This window comes from Ranitomeya imitator, chromosome 2 (genome assembly GCF_032444005.1).
Source record: "Ranitomeya imitator isolate aRanImi1 chromosome 2, aRanImi1.pri, whole genome shotgun sequence".
In the NCBI taxonomy this organism is placed as follows: domain Eukaryota; kingdom Metazoa; phylum Chordata; class Amphibia; order Anura; family Dendrobatidae; genus Ranitomeya; species Ranitomeya imitator.
The window spans coordinates 298,207,666-298,225,752 of record NC_091283.1 but is presented as its reverse complement, the minus strand read 5'-3'; the positions used below and the strand labels follow the sequence as shown (position 1 = coordinate 298,225,752).

Sequence of the window (18,087 nt, the reverse complement as noted above, 5' to 3'; positions counted from 1 at the left end):
CTGTACAGCTGTATAACGAGGCCCAGGCTTTATAGTGAAGCGACAGGAGCGAGGGCCTGTTCCCAGTAGCTACAGTCTGAGAAATGGCTAAAAAGCCTCCACTAGGCCCCTGTACAGCTGTATAATGAGGCCCAGGCTTTATAGTGAAGGGACTGGAGCGAGGGCCTCTTCCTAGGAGCTACAGTCTGAGAAATGGCTAAAAAGCCTCCACTAGACACCTGTACAGCTGTATAATGAGGCCCAGGCTTTATAGTGAAGGGACTGGAGCGAGGTCCTGTTCCCAGGAGCTACAGTCTGAGAAATGGCTAAAAAGCCTCCACTAGACGCCTGTACAGCTGTATAATGAGGCCCAGGCTTTATAGTGAAGGGACTGGAGCGAGGGCCTGTTCCCAGGAGCTACAGTCTGAGAAATGGGTAAAAAGCCTCCACTAGGCCCCTGTACAGCTGTATAATGAGGCCCAGGCTTTATAGTGAAGGGACCGGAGCGAGGGCCTGTTCCCGGGAGCTACAGTCTGAGAAATGGCTAAAAAGCCTCCACTAGGCTCCTGTACAGCTGTATAATGAGGCCCAGGCTTTATAGTGAAGGGACTGGAGTGAGGGCCTGTTCCCAGGAGCTACAGTCTGAGAAATGGCTAAAAAGCCTCCACTAGGCCCCTGTACAGCTGTATAATGAGGCCCAGGCTTTATAGTGAAGGGACTGGAGTGAGGGCCTGTTCCCAGGAGCTACAGTCTGAGAAATGGCTAAAAAGCCTCCACTAGATGCCTGTACAGCTGTATAATGAGGCCCAGGTTTTATAGTGAAGGGACTGGAGTGAGGGCCTATTCCCAGGAGCTACAGTCTGAGAAATGGCTAAAAAGCCTCCACTAGTCTCCTGTACAGCTGTATAATGAGGCCCAGGCTTTATAGTGAAGGGACTGGAGTGAGGGCCTGTTCCCAGGAGATACAGTCTGAGAAATGGCTAAAAAGCCTCCACTAGGCCCCAGTACAGCTGTATAATGAGGCCCAGGCTTTATAGTGAAGGGACAGGAGCGAAGGCCTGTTCCCAGGAGCTACAGTCTGAGAAATGGCTAAAAAGCCTCCACTAGTCTCCTGTACAGCTGTATAATGAGGCCCAGGCTTTATAGTGAAGGGACTGGAGTGAGGGCCTGTTCCCAGGAGATACAGTCTGAGAAATGGCTAAAAAGCCTCCACTAGGCCCCAGTACAGCTGTATAATGAGGCCCAGGCTTTATAGTGAAGGGACTGGAGTGAGGGCCTGTTCCCAGGAGCCACAGACTGAGAAATGGCTAAAAGGCCTCCACTAGGCTCCTGTACAGCTGTATAATGAGGCCCAGGTTTTATAGTGAAGGGACTGGAGCGAGGGCCTGTTCCCAGGAGCTACAATCTGAGAAATGGCTAAAAAGCCTCCACTAGACGCCTGTACAGCTGTATAATGAGGCCCAGGTTTTATAGTGAAGGGACTGGAGTGAGGGCCTGTTCCCAGGAGCTACAGTCTGAGAAATGGCTAAAAAGCCTCCACTAGTCTCCTGTACAGCTGTATAATGAGGCCCAGGCTTTATAGTGAAGGGACAGGAGCGAGGGCCTGTTCCCAGGAGCCACAGACTGAGAAATGGCTAAAAAGCCTCCACTAGGCCCCTGTACAGCTGTATAATGAGGCCCAGGCTTTATAGTGAAGGGACTGGAGCGAGGGCCTGTTCCCAGGAGCTACAGTCTGAGAAATGGCTAAAAAGCCTCCACTAGGCCCCTGTACAGCTGTATAATGAGGCCCAGGCTTTATAGTGAAGGGACTGGAGAGAGGGCCTGTTCCCAGGAGCTACAGTCTGAGAAATGGCTAAAAAGCCTCCACTAGGCCCCTGTACAGCTGTATAATGAGGCCCAGGCTTTATAGTGAAGAGACTGGAGCGAGGGCCTGTTCCCAGGAGCTACAGTCTGAGAAATGGCTAAAAAGCCTCCACTAGGCCCCTGTACAGTTGTATAATGAGGCCCAGGCTTTATAGTGAAGGGACAGGAGCGAGGGCCTGTTCCCAGGAGCTACAGTCTGAGAAATGGCTAAAAAGCCTCCACTAGGCCCCTGTACAGCTGTATAATGAGGCCCAGGCTTTATAGTGAAGGGACTGGAGTGAGGGCCTGTTCCCAGGAGCTACAGTCTGAGAAATGGCTAAAAAGCCTCCACTAGGCCCCTGTACAGCTGTATAATGAGGCCCAGGCTTTATAGTGAAGGGACAGGAGCGAGGGCCTGTTCCCAGGAGCTACAGTCTGAGAAATGGCTAAAAAGCCTCCACTAGACGCCTGTACAGCTGTATAATGAGGCCCAGGCTTTATAGTGAAGGGACTGGAGTGAGGGCCTGTTCCCAAGAGCTACAGTCTGAGAAATGGCTAAAAAGCCTCCACTAGGCCCCTGTACAGCTGTATAATGAGGCCCAGGCTTTATAGTGAAGGGACTGGAGCGAGGGCCTGTTCCCGGGAGCTACAGACTGAGAAATGGCTAAAAAGCCTCCACTAGGCCCCTATACAGCTGTATAATGAGGCCCAGGCTTTATAGTGAAGGGACAGGAGTGAGGGCCTGTTCCCAGGAGCTACAGACTGAGAAATGGCTAAAAAGTCTCCACTAGGCCCCTGTACAGCTGTATAATGAGGCCCAGGCTATATAGTGAAGAGACTGGAGTGAGGGCCTGTTCCCAGGAGCTACAGTCTGAGAAATGGCTAAAAAGCCTCCACTAGGCCCCTGTACAGCTGTATAATGAGGCCCAGGCTTTATAGTGAAGGGACTGGAGTGAGGGCCTGTTCCCAAGAGCTACAGTCTGAGAAATGGCTAAAAAGCCTCCACTAGGCCCCTGTACAGCTGTATAATGAGGCCCAGGCTTTATAGTGAAGGGACTGGAGCGAGGGCCTGTTCCCGGGAGCTACAGACTGAGAAATGGCTAAAAAGCCTCCACTAGGCCCCTGTACAGCTGTATAATGAGGCCCAGGCTTTATAGTGAAGGGACAGGAGTGAGGGCCTGTTCCCAGGAGCTACAGACTGAGAAATGGCTAAAAAGTCTCCACTAGGCCCCTGTACAGCTGTATAATGAGGCCCAGGCTATATAGTGAAGAGACTGGAGCGAGGGCCTGTTCCCAGGAGCAACAGTCTGAGAAATGGCTAAAAAGCCTCCACTAGGCCCCTGTACAGCTGTATAATGAGGCCCAGGCTTTATAGTGAAGGGACTAGAGCGAGGGCCTGTTCCCAGGAGCTACAGTCTGAGAAATGGCTAAAAAGCGTCCACTAGGCGCCTGTACAGCTGTATAATGAGGCCCAGGCTTTATAGTGAAGGGACTGGAGCGAGGGCCTGTTCCCAGGAGCTACAGTCTGAGAAATGGATAAAAAGCCTCCACTAGGCCCCTGTACAGCTGTATAATGAGGCCCGAGCTTTATAGTGAAGGGACTGGAGTGAGGGCCTGTTCCCAGGAGCTACAGTCTGAGAAATTGCTAAAAAGCCTTCACTAGGCCCCTGTACAGCTGTATATTGAGGCCCAGGCTTTATAGTGAAGGGACTGGAGCGAGGGCCTGTTCCCAGGAGCTACAGTCTGAGAAATGGCTAAAAAGCCTCCACTAGGCCCCTGTACAGCTGTACAATGAGGCCCAGGCTTTATAGTGAAGGGACTGTAGTGAGGGCCTGTTCCCAGGAGCTACAGTCTGAGAAATGGCTAAAAAGCCTCCACTAGGCACCTGTACAGCTGTATAATGAGGCCCAGGCTTTATAGTGAAGGGACCGGAGCGAAGGCCTGTTCCTAGGAGCTACAGTCTGAGAAATGGCTAAAAAGCCTCCACTAGACGCCTGTACAGCTGTATAATGAGGCCCAGGCTTTATAGTGAAGGGACTGGAGTGAGGGCCTGTTCCCGGGAGCTAGAGGCTGAGAAATGGCTAAAAAGCCTCCACTAGGCTCCTGTACAGTTGTATAATGAGGCCCAGGCTTTATAGTGAAGAAACTGGAGCGAGGGCCTGTTCCCAGGAGCTAGAGTCTGAGAAATGGCTAAAAAGCCTCCACTAGGCCCCTGTACAGTTGTATAATGAGGCCCAGGCTTTATAGTGAAGGGACTGGAGCGAGGGCCTGTTCCCAGGAGCTACAGTCTGAGAAATGGCTAAAAAGCTTCCACTAGACACCTGTACAGCTGTATAATGAGGCCCAGGCTTTATAGTGAAGGGACTGGCGCGAGGGCCTGTTCCCAGGAGCTACAGTCTGAGAAATGGCTAAAAAGCCTCCACTAGTCTCCTGTACAGCTGTATAATGAGGCCCAGGCTTTATAGTGAAGAGACTGTAGTGAGGGCCTGTTCCCGGGAGCTACAGACTGAGAAATAGCTAAAAAGCCTCCACTAGACTCCTCTACAGCTGTATAATGAGGCCCAGGCTTTATAGTGAAGGGACTGGAGCGAGGGCCTGTTCTCAGGAGCTAGTCTGAGAAATGGCTAAAAAGCCTCCTCTAGACACCTGTGCAGCTGCATAATGAGGCCCAGGCTTTATAGTGAAGGGACTGGAGTGAGGGCCTGTTCCCAGGAGCTACAGTCTGAGAAATGGCTAAAAAGCCTCCTCTAGACACCTGTACAGCTGTATAATGAGGCCCAGGCTTTATAGTGAAGAGACTGGAGCGAGGGCCTGTTCCCAGGAGCTACAGTCTGAGAAATGGCTAAAAAGCCTCCACTAGACACCTGTACAGCTGTATAATGAGGCCCGGGCTTTAAAGTGAAGGGACTGGAGCCAGGGCCTGTTCCCAGGAGCTACAGTCTGAGAAATGGCTAAAAAGCCTCCACTAGGCCCCTGTACAGCTGTATAATGAGGCCCAGGCTTTATAGTGAAGGGACTGGAGCGAGGGCCTGTTCCCGGGAGCTACAGACTGAGAAATGGCTAAAAAGCCTCCACTAGGCTCCTGTACAGCTGTATAATGAGGCCCAGGCTTTATAGTGAAGGGACTGGAGCGAGGGCATGTTCCCAGGAGCTACAGTCTGAGAAATGGCTAAAAAGCCTCCACTAGGCCCCTGTACAGCTGTATAATGAGGCCCAGGCTTTATAGTGAAGGGACCGGAGCGAGGGCCTGTTCCCGGGAGCTACAGTCTGAGAAATGGCTAAAAAGCCTCCACTAGGCTCCTGTACAGCTGTATAATGAGGCCCAGGCTTTATAGTGAAGGGACTGGAGTGAGGGCCTGTTCCCAGGAGCTACAGTCTGAGAAATGGCTAAAAAGCCTCCACTAGGCCCCTGTACAGCTGTATAATGAGGCCCAGGCTTTATAGTGAAGGGACTGGAGTGAGGGCCTGTTCCCAGGAGCTACAGTCTGAGAAATGGCTAAAAAGCCTCCACTAGATGCCTGTACAGCTGTATAATGAGGCCCAGGTTTTATAGTGAAGGGACTGGAGTGAGGGCCTGTTCCCAGGAGCTACAGTCTGAGAAATGGCTAAAAAGCCTCCACTAGTCTCCTGTACAGCTGTATAATGAGGCCCAGGCTTTATAGTGAAGGGACTGGAGTGAGGGCCTGTTCCCAGGAGATACAGTCTGAGAAATGGCTAAAAAGCCTCCACTAGGCCCCAGTACAGCTGTATAATGAGGCCCAGGCTTTATAGTGAAGGGACAGGAGCGAAGGCCTGTTCCCAGGAGCTACAGTCTGAGAAATGGCTAAAAAGCCTCCACTAGTCTCCTGTACAGCTGTATAATGAGGCCCAGGCTTTATAGTGAAGGGACTGGAGTGAGGGCCTGTTCCCAGGAGATACAGTCTGAGAAATGGCTAAAAAGCCTCCACTAGGCCCCAGTACAGCTGTATAATGAGGCCCAGGCTTTATAGTGAAGGGACTGGAGTGAGGGCCTGTTCCCAGGAGCCACAGACTGAGAAATGGCTAAAAGGCCTCCACTAGGCTCCTGTACAGCTGTATAATGAGGCCCAGGTTTTATAGTGAAGGGACTGGAGCGAGGGCCTGTTCCCAGGAGCTACAATCTGAGAAATGGCTAAAAAGCCTCCACTAGACGCCTGTACAGCTGTATAATGAGGCCCAGGCTTTATAGTGAAGGGACTGGAGCGAGGGCCTGTTCCCAGGAGCTACAGTCTGAGAAATGGCTAAAAAGCCTCCACTAGGCCCCTGTACAGTTGTATAATGAGGCCCAGGCTTTATAGTGAAGGGACAGGAGCGAGGGCCTGTTCCCAGGAGCTACAGTCTGAGAAATGGCTAAAAAGCCTCCACTAGGCCCCTGTACAGCTGTATAATGAGGCCCAGGCTTTATAGTGAAGGGACTGGACTGAGGGCCTGTTCCCAGGAGCTACAGTCTGAGAAATGGCTAAAAAGCCTCCACTAGACCCCTGTACAGCTGTATAATGAGGTCCAGGCTTTATAGTGAAGGGACTGGAGCGAGGGCCTGTTCCCAGGAGCTACAGTCTGAGAAATGGCTAAAAAGCCTCCACTAGACCCCTGTACAGCTGTATAATGAGGCCCAGGTTTTATAGTGAAGGGACTGGAGCGAGGGCCTGTTCCCAGGAGCTACAGTCTGAGAAATGGCTAAAAAGCCTCCACTAGTCTCCTGTACAGCTGTATAATGAGGCCCTGGCTTTATAGTGAAGGGACTGGAGTGAGGGCCTGTTCCCAGGAGCTACAGTCTGAGAAATGGCTAAAAAGCCTCCACTATGCCCCTGTACAGCTGTATAATGAGGCCCTGGCTTTATAGTGAAGGGACAGGAGCGAGGGCCTGTTCCCAGGAGCTACAGTCTGAGAAATGGCTAAAAAGCCTCCACTAGGCCCCTGTACAGCTGTATAATGAGGCCCTGGCTTTATAGTGAAGGGACAGGAGTGAGGGCCTGTTCCCAGGAGCTACAGTCTGAGAAATGGCTAAAAAGCCTCCACTATGCCCCTGTACAGCTGTATAATGAGGCCCTGGCTTTATAGTGAAGGGACAGGAGCGATGGCCTGTTCCCAGGAGCTACAGTCTGAGAAATGGCTAAAAAGCCTCCACTAGGCCCCTGTACAGCTGTATAATGAGGCCCAGGCTTTATAGTGAAGGGACTGGAGTGAGGGCCTGTTCCCAGGAGCTACAGTCTGAGAAATGGCTAAAAAGCCTCCACTAGTCTCCTGTACAGCTGTATAATGAGGCCCTGGCTTTATAGTGAAGGGACTGGAGTGAGGGCCTGTTCCCAGGAGCTACAGTCTGAGAAATGGCTAAAAAGCCTCCACTATGCCCCTGTACAGCTGTATAATGAGGCCCTGGCTTTATAGTGAAGGGACAGGAGTGAGGGCCTGTTCCCAGGAGCTACAGTCTGAGAAATGGCTAAAAAGCCTCCACTAGACCCCTGTACAGCTGTATAATGAGGTCCAGGCTTTATAGTGAAGGGACTGGAGCGAGGGCCTGTTCCCAGGAGCTACAGTCTGAGAAATGGCTAAAAAGCCTCCACTAGACCCCTGTACAGCTGTATAATGAGGCCCAGGTTTTATAGTGAAGGGACTGGAGCGAGGGCCTGTTCCCAGGAGCTACAGTCTGAGAAATGGCTAAAAAGCCTCCACTAGTCTCCTGTACAGCTGTATAATGAGGCCCTGGCTTTATAGTGAAGGGACTGGAGTGAGGGCCTGTTCCCAGGAGCTACAGTCTGAGAAATGGCTAAAAAGCCTCCACTATGCCCCTGTACAGCTGTATAATGAGGCCCTGGCTTTATAGTGAAGGGACAGGAGCGAGGGCCTGTTCCCAGGAGCTACAGTCTGAGAAATGGCTAAAAAGCCTCCACTAGGCCCCTGTACAGCTGTATAATGAGGCCCTGGCTTTATAGTGAAGGGACAGGAGTGAGGGCCTGTTCCCAGGAGCTACAGTCTGAGAAATGGCTAAAAAGCCTCCACTATGCCCCTGTACAGCTGTATAATGAGGCCCTGGCTTTATAGTGAAGGGACAGGAGCGAGGGCCTGTTCCCAGGAGCTACAGTCTGAGAAATGGCTAAAAAGCCTCCACTAGGCCCCTGTACAGCTGTATAATGAGGCCCAGGCTTTATAGTGAAGGGACTGGAGTGAGGGCCTGTTCCCAGGAGCTACAGTCTGAGAAATGGCTAAAAAGCCTCCACTAGTCTCCTGTACAGCTGTATAATGAGGCCCTGGCTTTATAGTGAAGGGACTGGAGTGAGGGCCTGTTCCCAGGAGCTACAGTCTGAGAAATGGCTAAAAAGCCTCCACTATGCCCCTGTACAGCTGTATAATGAGGCCCTGGCTTTATAGTGAAGGGACAGGAGCGAGGGCCTGTTCCCAGGAGCTACAGTCTGAGAAATGGCTAAAAAGCCTCCACTAGGCCCCTGTACAGCTGTATAATGAGGCCCAGGCTTTATAGTGAAGGGACTGGAGCGAGGGCCTGTTCCCAGGAGCTACAGTCTGAGAAATGGCTAAAAAGCCTCCACTAGGCCCCTGTACAGTTGTATAATGAGGCCCAGGCTTTATAGTGAAGGGACAGGAGAGAGGGCCTGTTCCCAGGAGCTACAGTCTGAGAAATGGCTAAAAAGCCTCCACTAGGCCCCTGTACAGCTGTATAATGAGGCCCAGGCTTTATAGTGAAGGGACTGGAGCGAGGGCCTGTTCCCAGGAGCTACAGTCTGAGAAATGGCTAAAAAGCCTCCACTAGGCCCCTGTACAGTTGTATAATGAGGCCCAGGCTTTATAGTGAAGGGACAGGAGCGAGGGCCTGATCCCAGGAGCTACAGTCTGAGAAATGGCTAAAAAGCCTCCACTAGGCCCCTGTACAGCTGTATAATGAGGCCCAGGCTTTATAGTGAAGGGACTGGACTGAGGGCCTGTTCCCAGGAGCTACAGTCTGAGAAATGGCTAAAAAGCCTCCACTAGACCCCTGTACAGCTGTATAATGAGGTCCAGGCTTTATAGTGAAGGGACTGGAGCGAGGGCCTGTTCCCAGGAGCTACAGTCTGAGAAATGGCTAAAAAGCCTCCACTAGACCCCTGTACAGCTGTATAATGAGGCCCAGGTTTTATAGTGAAGGGACTGGAGCGAGGGCCTGTTCCCAGGAGCTACAGTCTGAGAAATGGCTAAAAAGCCTCCACTAGTCTCCTGTACAGCTGTATAATGAGGCCCTGGCTTTATAGTGAAGGGACTGGAGTGAGGGCCTGTTCCCAGGAGCTACAGTCTGAGAAATGGCTAAAAAGCCTCCACTATGCCCCTGTACAGCTGTATAATGAGGCCCTGGCTTTATAGTGAAGGGACAGGAGCGAGGGCCTGTTCCCAGGAGCTACAGTCTGAGAAATGGCTAAAAAGCCTCCACTATGCCCCTGTACAGCTGTATAATGAGGCCCTGGCTTTATAGTGAAGGGACAGGAGTGAGGGCCTGTTCCCAGGAGCTACAGTCTGAGAAATGGCTAAAAAGCCTCCACTATGCCCCTGTACAGCTGTATAATGAGGCCCTGGCTTTATAGTGAAGGGACAGGAGCGAGGGCCTGTTCCCAGGAGCTACAGTCTGAGAAATGGCTAAAAAGCCTCCACTAGGCCCCTGTACAGCTGTATAATGAGGCCCAGGCTTTATAGTGAAGGGACTGGAGCGAGGGCCTGTTCCCAGGAGCTACAGTCTGAGAAATGGGTAAAAAGCCTCCTCTAGGCCCCTGTACAGCTGTATAATGAGGCCCAGGCTTTATAGTGAAGGGACTGGAGCGAGGGCCTGTTCCCAGGAGCTATAGTCTGAGAAATGGCTAAAAAGCCTCCACTAGGCACCTGTACAGCTGTATAATGAGGCCCAGGCTTTATAGTGAAGGGACTGGAGCGAGGGCCTGTTCCCAGGAGCTAGAGTCTGAGAAATGGCTAAAAAGCCTCCTCTAGGCACCTGTACAGCTGTATAATGAGGCCCAGGCTTTATAGTGAAGGGACTGGAGCGAGGGCCTGTTCTCAGGAGCTACAGTCTGAGAAATGGCTAAAAAGCCTCCACTAGGCTCCTGTACAGCTGTATAATGAGGCCCGGGCTTTATAGTGAAGGGACTGGAGCGAGGGCCTGTTCCCAGGAGCTACAGTCTGAGAAATGGCTAAAAAGCCTCCACTAAGCCCCTGTACAGCTGTATAATGAGGCCCAGGCTTTATAGTGAAGGGACTGGAGCGAGGGCCTGTTCCCAGGAGCTACAGTCTGAGAAATGGCTAAAAAGCCTCCACTAGGCCCCTGTACAGCTGTATAATGAGACCCAGGCTTTATAGTGAAGGGACTGGAGTGATGGCCTGTTCCCAGTAGCTACAGTCTGAGAAATGGCTAAAAAGCCTCCACTAGGCCCCTGTACAGCTGTATAATGAGGCCCAGGCTTTATAGTGAAGGGACTGGAGCGAGGGCCTGTTCCCAGGAGCTATAGTCTGAGAAATGGCTAAAAAGCCTCCACTAGGCACCTGTACAGCTGTATAATGAGGCCCAGGCTTTATAGTGAAGGGACTGGAGCGAGGGCCTGTTCCCAGGAGCTAGAGTCTGAGAAATGGCTAAAAAGCCTCCTCTAGGCACCTGTACAGCTGTATAATGAGGCCCAGGCTTTATAGTGAAGGGACTGGAGCGAGGGCCTGTTCTCAGGAGCTACAGTCTGAGAAATGGCTAAAAAGCCTCCACTAGGCTCCTGTACAGCTGTATAATGAGGCCCGGGCTTTATAGTGAAGGGACTGGAGCGAGGGCCTGTTCCCAGGAGCTACAGTCTGAGAAATGGCTAAAAAGCCTCCACTAGGCCCCTGTACAGCTGTATAATGAGGCCCAGGCTTTATAGTGAAGGGACTGGAGCGAGGGCCTGTTCCCAGGAGCTACAGTCTGAGAAATGGCTAAAAAGCCTCCACTAGGCCCCTGTACAGCTGTATAATGAGGCCCAGGCTTTATAGTGAAGGGACTGGAGCGAGGGCCTGTTCCTAGGAGCTACAGTCTGAGAAATGGCTAAAAAGCCTCCACTAGGCCCCTGTACAGCTGTATAATGAGACCCAGGCTTTATAGTGAAGGGACTGGAGTGATGGCCTGTTCCCAGGAGCTACAGTCTGAGAAATGGCTAAAAAGCCTTCACTAGGCCCCTGTACAGCTGTATAATGAGGCCCAGGCTTTATAATGAAGGGACTGGAGCGAGGGCCTGTTCTCAGGAGCTACAGTCTGAGAAATGGCTAAAAAGCCTCCACTAGGCACCTGTACAGCTGTATAATGAGGCCCAGGCTTTATAGTGAAGGGACTGGAGCGAGGGCCTGTTCCCAGGAGCTACAGTCTGAGAAATGGCTAAAAAGCCTCCACTAGGCCCCTGTACAGCTGTATAATGAGACCCAGGCTTTATAGTGAAGGGACTGGAGCGAGGGCCTGTTCCCAGGAGCTACAGTCTGAGAAATGGCTAAAAAGCCTCCACTATGCCCCTGTACAGCTGTATAATGAGGCCCTGGCTTTATAGTGAAGGGACAGGAGCGAGGGCCTGTTCCCAGGAGCTACAGTCTGAGAAATGGCTAAAAAGCCTCCACTAGGCCCCTGTACAGCTGTATAATGAGGCCCAGGCTTTATAGTGAAGGGACTGGAGCGAGGGCCTGTTCCCAGGAGCTACAGTCTGAGAAATGGCTAAAAAGCTTCCACTAGACGCCTGTACAGCTGTATAATGAGGGTAAATGCTAGAGTGTATGGGCTCCTTCCAGGTGTGACGTCATTTCCGGGGGCGTGTCCTATCGGGAGGGGGCGTGTTTTCAGTCACATCATGAAGGCGGCAAAGCAGCATGATTATAGCTTGTGGACGCCATGGCACATGGAGGTTAGTGGTTTCAGGGTGAAAAAATGCTACTTGCTGCTCGCTATTGGGGGAGGCTCTGTGGTGGGCGACCTGCTTGTCTGTGTGGGGGGCACCGCTGCTGCTGTGGGGGACCCCTGTGGTGGGCTTTGTGGGGGGGGGCACCGCTGCTGCTGTGGGGGACCCCTGTGGTGGGCTTTGTGGGGGGGGCACTGCTGCTGCTGTGGGGGACCCCTGTGGTAAGGGGGGGCACCGCTGCTGCTGTGGGGGACCCCTGTGGTAGGCTTTGTGGGGGGGGGGCACCGCTGCTGCTGTGGGGGACCCCCGTTGTGGGCTTTGTGGGGGCGGGCACCGCTGCTGCTGTGGGGGACCACCGTGGGGGACCCCCGTTGTGGGCTTTGTGGGGGGGGGCACCGCTGCTGCTGTGGGGGACCCCCGTGGTGGGCTTTGTGGGGGGGCCCGCTGCTGCTGTGGGGGACCCCCGTGGTGGGCTTTGTGGGGGGGGCACCGCTGCTGCTGTGGGGGACCCCCGTGGTGGGCTTTTTGGGGGGCACCGCTGCTGCTGTGGGGGACCCCCGTGGTGGGCTTTGTGGGGGGGCACCGCTGCTGCTGTGGGGGACCCCCGTGGTGGGCTTTGTGGGGGGGCACCGCTGCTGCTGTGGGGGACCCCCATGGTGGGCTTTGTGGGGGGGGCACCGCTGCTGCTGTGGGGGACCCCCGTGGTGGGCTTTGTGGGGGGGGCACCGCTGCTGCTGTGGGGGACCCCCGTGGTGGGCTTTTTGGGGGGCACCGCTGCTGCTGGCTGTTGTGGGAGACCCCCATGGTGAGCTTTTTGGGGGGCAGCGCTGCTGCTGGCTGTTGTGGGGAACCCCCGTGGTGGGCTTTTGGGGGGCACCACTGCTGCTGGCTGTTGTGGGGGACCCCTGTGGTGGGCTTTTGGGGGGCACCGCTGCTGCTGGCTGTTGTGGGGGACCCATGTGGTGGGCTTTTTGGGTGGGCACCGCTGCTGCTGGCTGTTGTGGGGACCCCCGTGGTGGGCTTTCTGGGGGGGCACCGCTGCTGCTGTGGGGGACCCCCGTGGTGGGCTTTTGGGGGGCACCGCTGCTGCTGTGGGGAACCCCTGTGGTGGGCTTTTTGGGGGGTGACACCGCTGCTGTTGTGGGAGATCCCCGTGGTGGGCTCTTGGGGGGCGCTGCTGCTGGCTGTTGTGGGGGACCCCCGTGGTGGGCTTTTTGGGGGGCACCGCTGCTGCTGGCTGTTGTGGGGGACCCCTGTGGTGAGATTTTGGGGGGACCTGCTGCTGGCTGTTGTGGGGGACCCCTGTGGTGAGATTTTGGGGGGGACCTGCTGCTGGCTATTGTGGGGGACCCCTGTGGTGGGATTTGGGGGGGGGGCACCTACTGCTGCTGGCTGTTGTGGGGGACCCCCTGTGGTGGACTGTTGTGGGGGGCACCTACTGCTGCTGCTGGCTATTGTGGTGGGATTTTGGGGGGCACCTGCTGCTGCTGACTATTGTGGGGGACCCCTGTAGTTGGATTTTGGGGGGCACCTGCTGGCTGTTGGGGGGGACCCCTGTGGTGGGGTTTGGAGGTGACCTGCTTACGGGGTGGATCCCTTTTAGTGGGGGAGACCTGTGGTGGGGTTTGAGGGTGACATGCTTGTGGTTCGGTTTGGGGGGGTGTGACCTGTCTATTGGGGGGGACCCCTGTTGTGGGATTTGAGGGCTATCTGCTTGTGGGATGTGGGGGGAGACCTGCTGCAGGCTATTGGGGGACCCATGTGGTGGGATGTGGTGGTGACCTGCTCGTGGTGGGACGTGGGGAGGCGACCTGCCTGTGGTGGGACGTGGGGAGGCGACCTGCCTGTGGTGGGACGTGGGGAGGCGACCTGCCTGTGGTGGGACGTGGGGAGGCTACCTGCCTGTGGTGGGACGTGGGGAGGCGACCTGCCTGTGGTGGGACGTGGGGAGGCGACCTGCCTGTGGTGGGACGTGGGGAGGCGACCTGCCTGTGGTGGGACGTGGGGAGGCGACCTGCCTGTGGTGGGACGTGGGGAGGCGACCTGCCTGTGGTGGGACGTGGGGAGGCGACCTGCCGCTTACGGAGGGATCCCCTTTATTGGGGGGCGACCTGCTTATGGGTTGGGTTTGGGGGGCTGATGAGGGCTTAGGCTGGGTGAAGTGGACGTCCGATAAGAGTTTAGGCTGGGTCGGGGGTGGACGTCCGATGGGGGGTTTGTGCTGGGTGGGGTGTCCGCGTCTGATGGGGGTGTGTGCTGGATGGGGGGGTCCACGTCCTGTGGGGGTTTGGCCGTCCGGTGGGGGTTTATTATTGGGTGGGCGTGGTGTACGATGGGAGTAATGCTTGGAGGAGGGGTGGACGTCCGATGGGGGTTTATGCTGGGGGGTTAAGCTGGGGTGGCATCCGATTGGGGGGGGGTGTCTGATGGGATTTATGGTTGGGGGCAGGGGGCGTCATGGGGATTTACGCTTGTGGGAGGGAATGTCTGGTGGGCTTTGGGTTTATCCTGTGGGGTCCGCTGGATAATGTGAGGTGGGGGTTTCTGACTGGGGGAGCGAGGTTATGCTGTGTGGCCTTCTGGTTGATGTGGGGGAGCTAATGTTGGGGTACACAAAAAAAAATGGGTGTATGCTGCTTATGCTATGCAAAAAAAAAAATTTAGGTATTTCCTGTAGAGGAGGGTACACCACCAACTAGCACGAAGCTAATCCGTTTTAACTTAATGTCAGTAGGAGGAAGACATGGGTCTGGACCGCCCAGCCCAGTTTAGGCCTTAGGTTTTGGGAGGTTTTTTTATTAACGATTTTTCTTTTTAATTTTTTTTTTTTCTTCCCAGATATGGCTTTTGAGGGCGACAGTGGAATTGTCACTCTAATCTCCCACCTAGAATTGTCACTACCATATCATCTGTGGTCTACGAGGCAAGGCCCTAACACATCAATAGTGTTTGGGGTTCCCCGGAGGACCGTTCATGCCACGAATCGCCCTACCCTCTCGCCTCTCTGCTTCCAGGTTATTCCATGCCCATCTTCATCATCGCTCTGCGTAAAAGGATTTGTGATCTTAAGGACTGGTATATCCTACGAGGCAGTAAGGGGGCTACTTTAAAAAAAAAACAAAACACAGGACAAATATGTCCTAGTTTTCCCCTGAGCAATGTGGACGTCTCCTGAGGAAACCTTCCTATTCATGCAGCCTCCACGTTTCCAGAGGCTCCTGTGACCTTGCTCTTAAAATATCCAGACTTTGGTCTAGGCCTTCTCTGGTGGCCGGTCCACACCGCCAGCGCCCTGAACAATCATGCACGCCAACTTTCTAGTGCGTCCTACTCTGCGCCTATCAGTTTAAGAGTACTTCGCTTCTGCAACAGAGGACTAAAGTCTGCCTCCCAAGAGATCTGTTCAAATTTGGTTGTTTTGGAAATGTTCTGTCCAAAAAAAACAAACGACGGGACAACTCTCTGACCCGCCAGGAAAAGACGAGACCTTCCTTTAGGCCAGCTCCCTCCTGGCATCCATGAACCCACCAGCACTGGTCTGCTAGGCCTGGATCTAGCAGACTCTCTTCGACATGATGGGGCATTCCCACCTTGGATGTTTCTCAGGATCGGCTGCCGTGTCCTTCACAATTCAAGGCCGTTATTATGATCTCTGGCCCGGGACACCGAAACCTCAGACACCGGAGGCAGGCCCGGGGGGGGCTTCAGAGCCGTATACCCTACCGACAGTCCTACCCGCATGCACCAACAGCATATTACATTTTTACAATACTTTAGAAAGGCATAAAATGAAACAAGCAAAGGCATAAAGTGAAACAAGGAAAGGCATAAAGTTTTTCTATGCAAAAAAAGGCAGTTTTATAAAATTAGAAATATTTCTATATCTAATGTTAAAATGATATTTATCCAGTATTTCTATAAGTAAAAGTCTGAGATTTCTGTGAGAAACGGTAATTGTTTACCTCTTAAACCAGTTCTGAATGTAAATAAAACATTGCTCTGATTAAGTCTCCACATTGTATTTGTCTTTCATTTCATGCGTAGGGCAGGACAAGCCCATGATGTATCTGTGTAAAGCTAGGTTCACATTGCGTTAATGGGTTAACGCTAACGGAATGCGTTGCACGGCGAAAATGTCGAAATTAACGCCGTGCAACGGGTCCGTTAGCGCACCCATTGACAGCAATGTTACTTTTAGCTGAAGCGCATCACTAGCGCATGCCATTTTCGGCACGCGCTAGCGATGTGCCGTTCTTTTGTGACGGACCTCGGACGCTGCTTGCAGCGTCCGAGGCCTGTTCCTCGCTACCGCAGATCGGGGATCTGCGCTATCGGGGAGGGTGAACGCCGACCCTCTAGAAACATTGCGTTAGCGCAATCCGCTAGCGCTATGCGCTTAACGGATTGCACTAACGCAATGTGAACCTAACGCAAGACGTAAGGTGCTATAATAACAGCCTTGGGCTGGTTTCACACCAGCATTCGGCAGGGCTGCGGATGGCAGCCTTCTTCCTCCGTTAAGCCCCGCCCAATGCTGCACCTCTTCCTTCAGTTCCGCCTACGTCTGCATGCGTCCTGCATCTGCATGCGTCCTGCATACCCTATCTTTAACATTGGGTACGCAGGCCAAGCAGATGCCGCTGCATGCGTTGTTTTAACGCTGCGCCGACCGCAACAAAATGCAACATGTTGCGTTCGACGCAGTTCAGCGCATCGTCAAAACGACACGTGCCTGTGTACCCAATGTTAAAGATAGGGGATGCATGCAGACGTAGGCGGAGCTGAAAGAAGAGGTGTAGCAGTTGGTGGGGCTTAACGGAGGAAGAAGGCTGCCGAACGCGGGTGTGAAACCAGTCTTAGACAGGTAAACCACTTTTGAAACAATGTTCACTTGTACAAGCATTTAACCCCTCAGTGACGGGGCCAATTTTTTAAAATCTTACCAGTGTCACTTTATGTAGTAATAACTCTGGAATGCTTCAACATATTCCATTGATTTTGAGGTTGTTTTTTTTTCCTGACATATTAGACTGTATGATAATGGTAAACTTGGGCTAATGATAAACTTGGGTTAATATGTTTTGCTTTATTTTGTAAAAATATCAGAAATTTTAAAAAATAGAAATTTTCAAATTTTGAATGATTTTTCCCTTTAAGGCCGGAGTCACACTAGAGAGGAATACGGACGAGTGCTATGCGAGAAAAAAAAAATTGCATAGCACTCGGACCAATGTTTTTTTTTTTTTTGTTTTCACGGCCGTATTATATGTGCGAGTGAAATTGCACTATGCTGCGATTTGCACCGTATATCAGCCGAGAATCCCCAATGAAAGTCTGTTTATGCAAGAAAAACTCATACCACACGGGCCATCAGTGTGACTTGCGAGAAATACGCAACGGTGTCCTTTGAAAGGCTTGCAATTCAGGTGCAATGTACAGTAAAATCACACTGACAGCTTACAATATTTACAAACAGTTACTTTGTCGACTTCTGTCAAATCATTGCAGGATAGGAGACATGGTTTACATACAGTAAACCATTGCAGAACGGTTAGATTTATGTAGGTCAGTGACTAATACGGTGAGTAGTATGTGTGTGTAAAATTTGGGACCTGTATGTATTTAATAAAAATGTTTTCACTGAAAAAACTGTCGTGGGCTCCCACACAATTTTCTGTGCCACAGAGGGAAAGCCAGTGACTGGTGACAGATATTACAGCCTAGAGAGGGACCATGTTTATTGCCACCCCAGAAAAGGTGCATCTGTAAGATGCGCCAATTCTGGCACTCAGCCTCTGTTCTCACTGCCCTGTAGCGGTGGCATATGGGGTAATAAGGGGTTAATGTCACCTTTTGTATTGTAAGGTGACAGTAGGCCAGCTTACTAATGGAGAGGTGTCTGATAGATGCCTCTCCATTACTAACCTGTGGGCTTGATGTTACTTGACAATAAAATGGTGACATCAACCCCACAAATCTGAGCCCCACTGCTACAAGGCAAGTGGGAAGAGCGAGGCTAAGTACCAGAATTGGCAGATCTATAAGATGCGCCATTTCTGGGATGGCTGAGAGCTGATGGTTTTTAGCCTCTGGGGCTGCCAATATCCATGGCCTCTTCACAGACTATTAATATCAGCCTACAGCTTTTATAGGGGGACCCCATGTCAATATTTTGTGTCCCACTGTAAAATAGCCAGTAAAGGCTAAGCAAACAGCTCTGAGCTGATATTAATAGCCTGGGAACCTTTATGGTTATTGGCTCCTTTCCAGAATATTAACATCAGCTGTCAGCTTTCCCTCTGCTGGTTCTGAAAATTATGCCGTGCTAGATATAGACACTGACATTCACAGCAGCGCGTCCGCCCCGATGCTCTTT

General features: G+C 52.6%; 1 long non-coding RNA gene across 1 annotated transcript; it reads left to right on the top strand.

Moving 5' to 3' along the window:
- Positions 1 to 11,577: 11,577 nt before the first annotated feature.
- LOC138663330 (uncharacterized) lies at positions 11,578 to 15,723 on the top strand. Its single transcript, XR_011318160.1, has 2 exons — positions 11,578 to 11,717; positions 14,550 to 15,723. It is a non-coding gene; the product is annotated as an uncharacterized lncRNA (long non-coding RNA).
- The last annotated feature ends 2,364 nt before the right edge of the window (positions 15,724 to 18,087 follow it).